Source organism: Mustela lutreola, chromosome 11, assembly GCF_030435805.1.
Source record: "Mustela lutreola isolate mMusLut2 chromosome 11, mMusLut2.pri, whole genome shotgun sequence".
Classification (NCBI taxonomy): Eukaryota; Metazoa; Chordata; class Mammalia; order Carnivora; family Mustelidae; genus Mustela; species Mustela lutreola.
The window spans coordinates 30,590,630-30,597,902 of NC_081300.1; the positions used below are offsets into that span (position 1 = coordinate 30,590,630).

A 7,273-nucleotide genomic window follows, 5' to 3' on the forward strand; every position below is an offset into this window, starting at 1 on the left:
ACTTCTTACTCTCTGAAGAAAACTTTATTTTCTGTACCATAAATTCACCCAATTCTAGCCTCAAACAAGAGAGGGAAAGGTGGCTAATTAAATTGTTCTGGTTTTGTGCAAAAGTCTGGGTTCACCCACTTGATTCCACTGTAAATGTATGAAAGCTGGTCATACAGGGAACAGTGGCCTCTTGATAAGTGACAGCCTTATTAAGTATTCCTGGGACTCAGGATCCTTTGCAGCAATCCTGCTAATAATTTCTGTATTCCTGGGAACCTTCTACATGGGATCAGGGCCTTGAACTGCAACCTCTTCAAACTGTTTCCTTCATCTCTCAGTGGTAACCCAGGGTCCGCTGAACTCTATATTTTTGTGCCTGGGACTGTATGTAAAGATGCTCAAGCTCCCCATGCTTCAGTTTCCTCATATGTCAAATGGGGATAATAACAAAACTTGACTCAGTTTTTGTTTGTTTGGGGGCAGTTTAAAGGAGGTAATACACTTAAACCATTTGAAAATGTGTCTAGGGGGTGCCTGGGTAGCACAATAATTAAGCATCTGACATGGTTTCAGCTCAGGTTCTGATCTCCAGGTCATGAGATCGAGCCCCTCATCAGGCTCCGCGCTCAGCGCAAAATCTGCTTAAGATTCTCTCGGCACCTCCCACTCATGCTTTTCCTCTCTCTCAAATAAATACAATCTTTAAAAATAAATTTTAAAAAATTTTTGAATTCAAATTTAAATTTAAAAAAATAAATTTTAAAAAAAGTATCTAGCTTTCAATACATGTGAACTAGTCTTTACTATTCTCTAGCCCCAACCGGTCTTAAAAGGCCTAGCTTACTTTGCCTTTACTACATCAACAGTACTCAAGACTTGAGTACATAGTAAAGGTTTGAAAACTCCATTTAAAAGGCAGATTCCCAGGCTCTTGCCCAGAGAGACAGTGAGCCTAGGAATCAGCATTCTCAATGCACACTCCAGGTGTTCTTACAAAGGTGGCCCGTGCTGCAAACAGCAGCTCTGTCCCATCTATGCCATCTCTAATTACCACTTGCACACAGATCAGCCTTGCTATTCTGAATTCCCAGCTGGTGCTTTGTGTCGACTGCCTTATGTTCCATGTTTAAGTTTTATCGTCAAGGAAGATTATAAATTACTGAAAGAGAGGGATTTTATTTTCTTCAGTTTACTATCCTCCAAAGCAGAGAAGAGTGCCTTTCTTACACCAACGTAGGATATAAATTAGTTTTGTGATAGATTGATCATTGAATCTTAAAGCCTCAAGTGCACAAACCCAAATCCTCTAACTGAATTCCATTCAAACAAGCAGCAGCAGACTCGACTCTTCAATATGGTCTTGGGACATTACTTCAGTTGCTCTAAAAATAGAGTTATTTAATATGCTCCAATCACATTTTGATTTTTTATGAGAAGGTTGTGAGTTAAATCATGATTTCGATTAGGCTGCAAATGTTTTCCAGAGTAGTTTAAGGTCCCTGTGTAGCATTCTCAAAATAATTTAGGTAAGTTTGAATACTGTGACCCAGAAGTAACAACCTGAACATGATTAGGATAACCAGGTTTTTCTATAACCTAAATGCCATATTCCACGGTAGCATGTTGAATAAATATGAAATCATGGATTCTCGGCAAAGTTAAGAAAAAAGATCTTCACATCCACCCAAACCTATCTGCAAACAGGAATCAGAGCACTACCTTGAGTGGAGCTCAGTGGTGCTCGCTTTGGCAGCACATATACTAAAATTGGAATGATACAGAGAGGATTAGCAAGGCCCCTGTGCAAGGATGAACATAGAGTTCAGTGGTTGCACAGCGGAATCATCTAAGAAGCTTTAAAGAATACTGATGCCCAGATCATGTCCCAGATCAGTGAAATAAAAATCTCTAGAGGTGTGGCTGGAAATATCAGTAGCTATGAAAGCTTCTTGGGTGCCTGCAGCATGCTACAAGGTGGAGGGCCGCTAGGCCCACTTTATGACAATCTATCGAGCTTGGTAAGCATACATACCCAAAGTCCAGCCCCAAGACAGGCCAAAAGTGGAGATATTCTAAAAGCCCCCCCAGTGATTGGGATTTACAGTTAGCAGTTCAAAACCATCTGAGTCCCCCACTTTAGAGATGAGAATTAGGAACAAAGAGATAGTTTTCAATCTCTCCTGAGTATGAATTGGGATACTATTTTCTGATGATTATTAACACTAGATTCGATATAAATGACCTGTGTTACCCTCTCTTACCAGCAGCCTAGTTTTGGAAAACCAGGGGAAAATTAGGACACTGGAGTATCCCAAGAGGGGAGGAAGAATTTCCAAGGAATGTAATAGGTGAGTAAACCTGACATTAGAAAAACTCCATAGTTTTATTGAAGTTTCATTGAATAAATATAATTAAAGAAATTAGAACTGTACCTGGCATATAAAAAGGACTATTTAAGTATTTGTTTTATGGAATAATATGGGAGGATGTCTCCCCACCCCCACCCTTGTAATATGCTCCCTCTAGGGAAAGTGCAAACAAGGCTGTCCTGCTACATACAGGTAACTAGAACCGTAATCCAGGAGCATGAGTCCAACAGACTACTTCACAGGGACCAAATTCAGCACATTCACTCTTTCTATAAATAAAGTTTTATTGGAACACAGTCACACCTATTTATTTGCATATTGTTTGTGGCTGCTTTTTTTTTTTTAATTCTAGTGTAGTTAACAAAAAGTCTATTATTTTAAGGTGTACAATATAGTGATTTGACAATTCTATACATTACTCAGGGCTCACCATGGTAAGTGTGCTCCTTCCCCTTCATCAATATCACCCATCCTTCTACCCCCCTCCCCAGTGGTAAGCATCAGTGTGTTCTCCATAGTTCAAAGTCCATTTTTTGTCTTTTTCTTTGTTCATTTGTTTCTTAAATTCCACACAGGAGTGAAATCATATATTCATCTTTCTATGACTTGTTTCACTTGATATTATACCCTCTAAATCCAACCATGCTGCTGCAAATGTCAAAATATCATTCTTTTTTATCGTTGAGTAATATTCCATTGTATGCATATACCAAGTCTTTTTTTTTTTTTTTTTTAAGATTTTATGTGTTTATTTGACAGACAGAGATCACAAGTAGGCAGAGAGGCAGGCAGAGAGAGAGAGAGGGAAGCAGGCTCCCTCCTGAGCAGAGAGCCCAATGCGGGACTCAATCCCAGGACCCTGAGATCATGACCTGAACCAAAGGCAGCGGCTTAACCCACTGAGCCACCCAGGTGCCCCTTTTTTTTTTTTTTAAGATTTTATTTTATTTATTTGTCAGAGACAGAGGGGGAGAGAGCGAGCGAGCAGAGAGGCAGGAAGAGGCAGAGGGAGAAGCAGTCTCCCTGCTGAGCAAGGAGCCCGATGTGGAATTCGATCCTAGGACCCTGGGATCATGACCTGAGCCGAAGGCAGCCGCTTAACCAACTGAGCCACCCAGGCGTCCCCCAAGTCTTCTTTATCATTCACCAGTTAATGGACATTTGGGTTGCTTCCATGTTTTGGCTATTGTAAATAATGCTTCTATAAACACAGGCGTGCATATATCCTTTTGATTAGCGCTTTTATATCCTCTCTATAAATACCCAGTAGTGGAATTACTGGATAATATAGTAATTCTTAGTTTTTGAAGAAACTCCATACTGTCTTCTATAGTGACTGCACCAATTGGTATTCCCAACAAAAATGTATTAGGGTTCCACTTTCTCCACATTCTCATCAATACTTATTGTTTCTTGTGTTTTGGATTTTAGCCATTCTGACAGGTGTGAGATGATATCTCATTGTGCTTTTGATTTGCATTTCCCTGATGATGAGTAAGGTTAAGCATCTTTTAACATAGTCTGTTGACCATCTGGATATCTTCTTTGGAGAAATGGCTGTTCATGTCTTCTGCCCATTTTTAAATTGGGTTGTTTTTTGGATGTTAAGTTCTTTATATATATTAGATATTAACCCTTTATCAGACATGTCATTTGCAAATATCTTCTCCTATTCTGTAAATTGTCTTTTAGCTTTCCTGTTTCCTTTGTGGTGCAGAATATTTTTATTCTGATGTGGTCCTAATCATTTATTTTTAATTTCATTTCCCTGGCCTCAGAAGACCTACCTAGAAAGAAATTGTTATGGCCAGTGTCAGCGAAATTAGTTGCTGGGCTCTCGTATAGGACTTTTATGGTTTCAGGTCTCACATTCAAGTTCTTAATCTATTTTAAATTTCTGTGTTTAAGCAAGTGGTCCAGTTTCATTCTTTTGCTGTCCAGTCTTCCCAACACCATTTGAAAATACTTTATCCCATTGGATATTTTTGCCTCCTTTGTTGAAGATTAATTGACTATATAATCATGGATTTTTCTGGGGGCTATTTTGTTCCATTGATCTCTGGGTCTATTTTTGTGCCAATACCATACTGTTTTGACCACTACAGTTTTGAAGTGTATCTTGAGATCTGGAATTGTGATACCTCCCATTTTGTTTTTCTTTTTCAAGACTGTTTTGGCTATTTGGGGTCTTTCACTGTTCCATACAAATTTTAGGACTTCTTTCTCTTGTTCTGTAAAAATGTTACTGGTATTTTGACAGGGATTGCATTAAATGTATAGATTACTTTGGGAAGATGGATATTTTACCCACATTTTTTCTTCCAACACATGAGCATGGAATAACTTTCCAATTCTTTGTGTCATCTTCAATTTCTTTCATCAGTGTTTTATAGAGTATGAATCTTTCACCTTTTTGGTTAAGTGCATCCCTAGGTATTTTAGTATTTTTTACTCAATTGTAAATGGGATTGTTTTCTTTTTTTTCTTTTTTTTTTTTTTTTGGTACGTTGATTTTTTTAAAGATTTCATTTATTTTAGAGAGTGAAAGAACATGAAGTGGGGAAGAAGAAGAGGGAGAAGCAGACTCCCAGCTGAGCAGGGAGCCCAGCAGAGGGCTCAGTCCAAGTACCCTGAGATCAGAACCTAAGCCAGTCAGATGCTTAACCAACTGAGCCACCCAGTTGCCCCTCTGTATATTGATTTTGTATTCTGTGACCTTACTAAATTCATTTGTCAGTTCTAGTATTTTTTGGTGGAGTCTTCAAAGTTTTCCATATAGTATCATGACTGAAAATTTTACTTCTTTATGAATTCATGTGCTTTGTATTTCTTTTTCTTTTCTGATTGCTATGTCTAGGAATTCTAGTATTAGGTTGAATAAAACTGGTAAAAGTGGACAACCTTGCCTGGTCCCTGACCTTAGGAGAAAAGCTCTCAGTTTTTATACTAATTATAATATCAGCTGTAGATTCTTACATATGGCTTTTATTATATCTAGGTATGTGCCCTTTAAACATACTTTGTTAAGCATTTTTATCATGAACAGATGTTGGACTCTGCCAAATGCTTTTTCTGCATCTACTAAAATGCTCATATGGGTTATATGCTTTCTTTTGTTGATGTGAGGTGCTTATGGCTGATTTTACACAGATGTCTTATGACCTGCAAAGCCTAAAATGTTTACTCACTGTCCTTTTACAAAATTTATGGACCCTGATTTAGGTAATTCTTCTACACTACAAAGATAAGAGCAAAAGTATTTGTACTGAGCCTTGTTTTTCATGCCTTTCCCAGAATTGTTGACCTCATTCTGAGTTTTGCGCTTTTAAGTCAGATATACCCTGCATAAGAACAAATTAAAGTATGCTAACATTAGAGTAAGTTATATTGGCAGAAACCACAGACCCTGACATTTCTTATGAGACTTAAGCAGACATATCCAATGGTTAGGTGCTAAAAATGATCTCTCTTTAAGGTTAAAATAACATGAGAATATCCTTATGTTTCAATGTTAAATGAGAAAGTCCAATTCAACATTTTATAAAGTATGATCAACTATGTGAAACAAACAAATTCCACATTTTCACAGGAAATCTCTAAGAAAAACACATCAGAATGTGTTGCATTTGAGTGACAGAAACATGACTTTTTTGGTCTATTTTTTATGTAGTAAACTCTCTATAATAAGAGGCATTATTTTTATAATAAAAATAAACTTGATTTTTAAAATATGGAATATGAATTCTGTTTGTTTTGAAGTCTAAGATCAACAATTTCTAGCACTTATGTGTTAGACATGGCACGTGATATTTAAGTGTCTCAAAAACAAAAATGGTGCTACTACTAATGTGTCATACATGTACAACTCTGATGTTTACAAAGCTTTTTTTTCCCAGATACAATATATTACTTGGTTCTAACTACTTCAAATAAATAAATAAAGGACTGCAATTGAAAAAAGTAGGATGCCAATTCAGACCTTGTGGTTAATGTAGAGTACTCTTGAAAAATTTCTACATTTATCTTATTCATGCTAACTTTTCCTCTCTCGATAGAACTGACATTAAGATACAGAGAGCCCTTGGACTCTCTCATGTCCTTTTTGTTCATATTTCTGTAACAATGCAAGTTGCCTCAAAACCCCAAAATGTTTTTGCAATGGCTTTCCAACCAGAGTGCAATCTTCTAAAAGCCCCATATTAATAAAAATCACATTTGAGGCAAGGTGGCCATATAGACCTCTCAGGGTCTGACCATCCTGAAGGATTTCCCACCATCCACTGGGGCTTAATGGGCCAATCACACTACAGAGAAGCTGACAAGGATGAACACACAAGTACATAGATATCCTGAGCAGTTGGTAGGCAATCTTGTGTCTTATAAACTAGAACCACCTTTTTAAAAAAATATTTATAAAAAATAAAAAATTAAAAAAAATAAAAATAAAAATAAAAAAGAGGTTTTTAAGACATAAATTTTATTGCTCAAGTCCTCCAGGTTTTCGTTCCAGGTTTCTCTCTCATCTGCCTGCATTATCCCAGCATTGGTTCCCTGTCACCTTTCCAGTCACAATTAATTGTCCCATCCACCATTCACAAGGGCTTTGCTTTCAGCTATTGCTAACTGAATTCCTGCTAAAACATTAGTTGAAAAGAGCTTCCTGGGGCATCTGGGTGACTCAGTGGGTTAAAGCCTCTGCCTTCAGCTCAGATCATGATCCCAGGGTCCTGGGATCAAGCCACACACTGGGTTCTCTGCTTAGCAGGGAGCCTGCTTCCCCCTCTCTCTCTGCCTGCCTCTCTGCCTATTTATGCTGTCAAATAAATAAATAAAATCTTAAAAAAAAAAAAAGCTTCCTGTTTTATCCAAAGAGGATTTGCCTTTTGCTAGAGTATTACTGAAGAACATAAAAA

At 37.5% G+C, this 7,273-nt stretch overlaps 1 non-coding gene across 1 annotated transcript; it reads left to right on the forward strand.

Moving 5' to 3' along the window:
* The first annotated feature begins 1,728 nt into the window (after positions 1–1,728).
* On the forward strand, positions 1,729–1,834 carry LOC131811963 (U6 spliceosomal RNA). Its single transcript, XR_009346202.1, has one exon. It is a non-coding gene; the product is annotated as a U6 spliceosomal RNA (small nuclear RNA).
* The last annotated feature ends 5,439 nt before the right edge of the window (positions 1,835–7,273 follow it).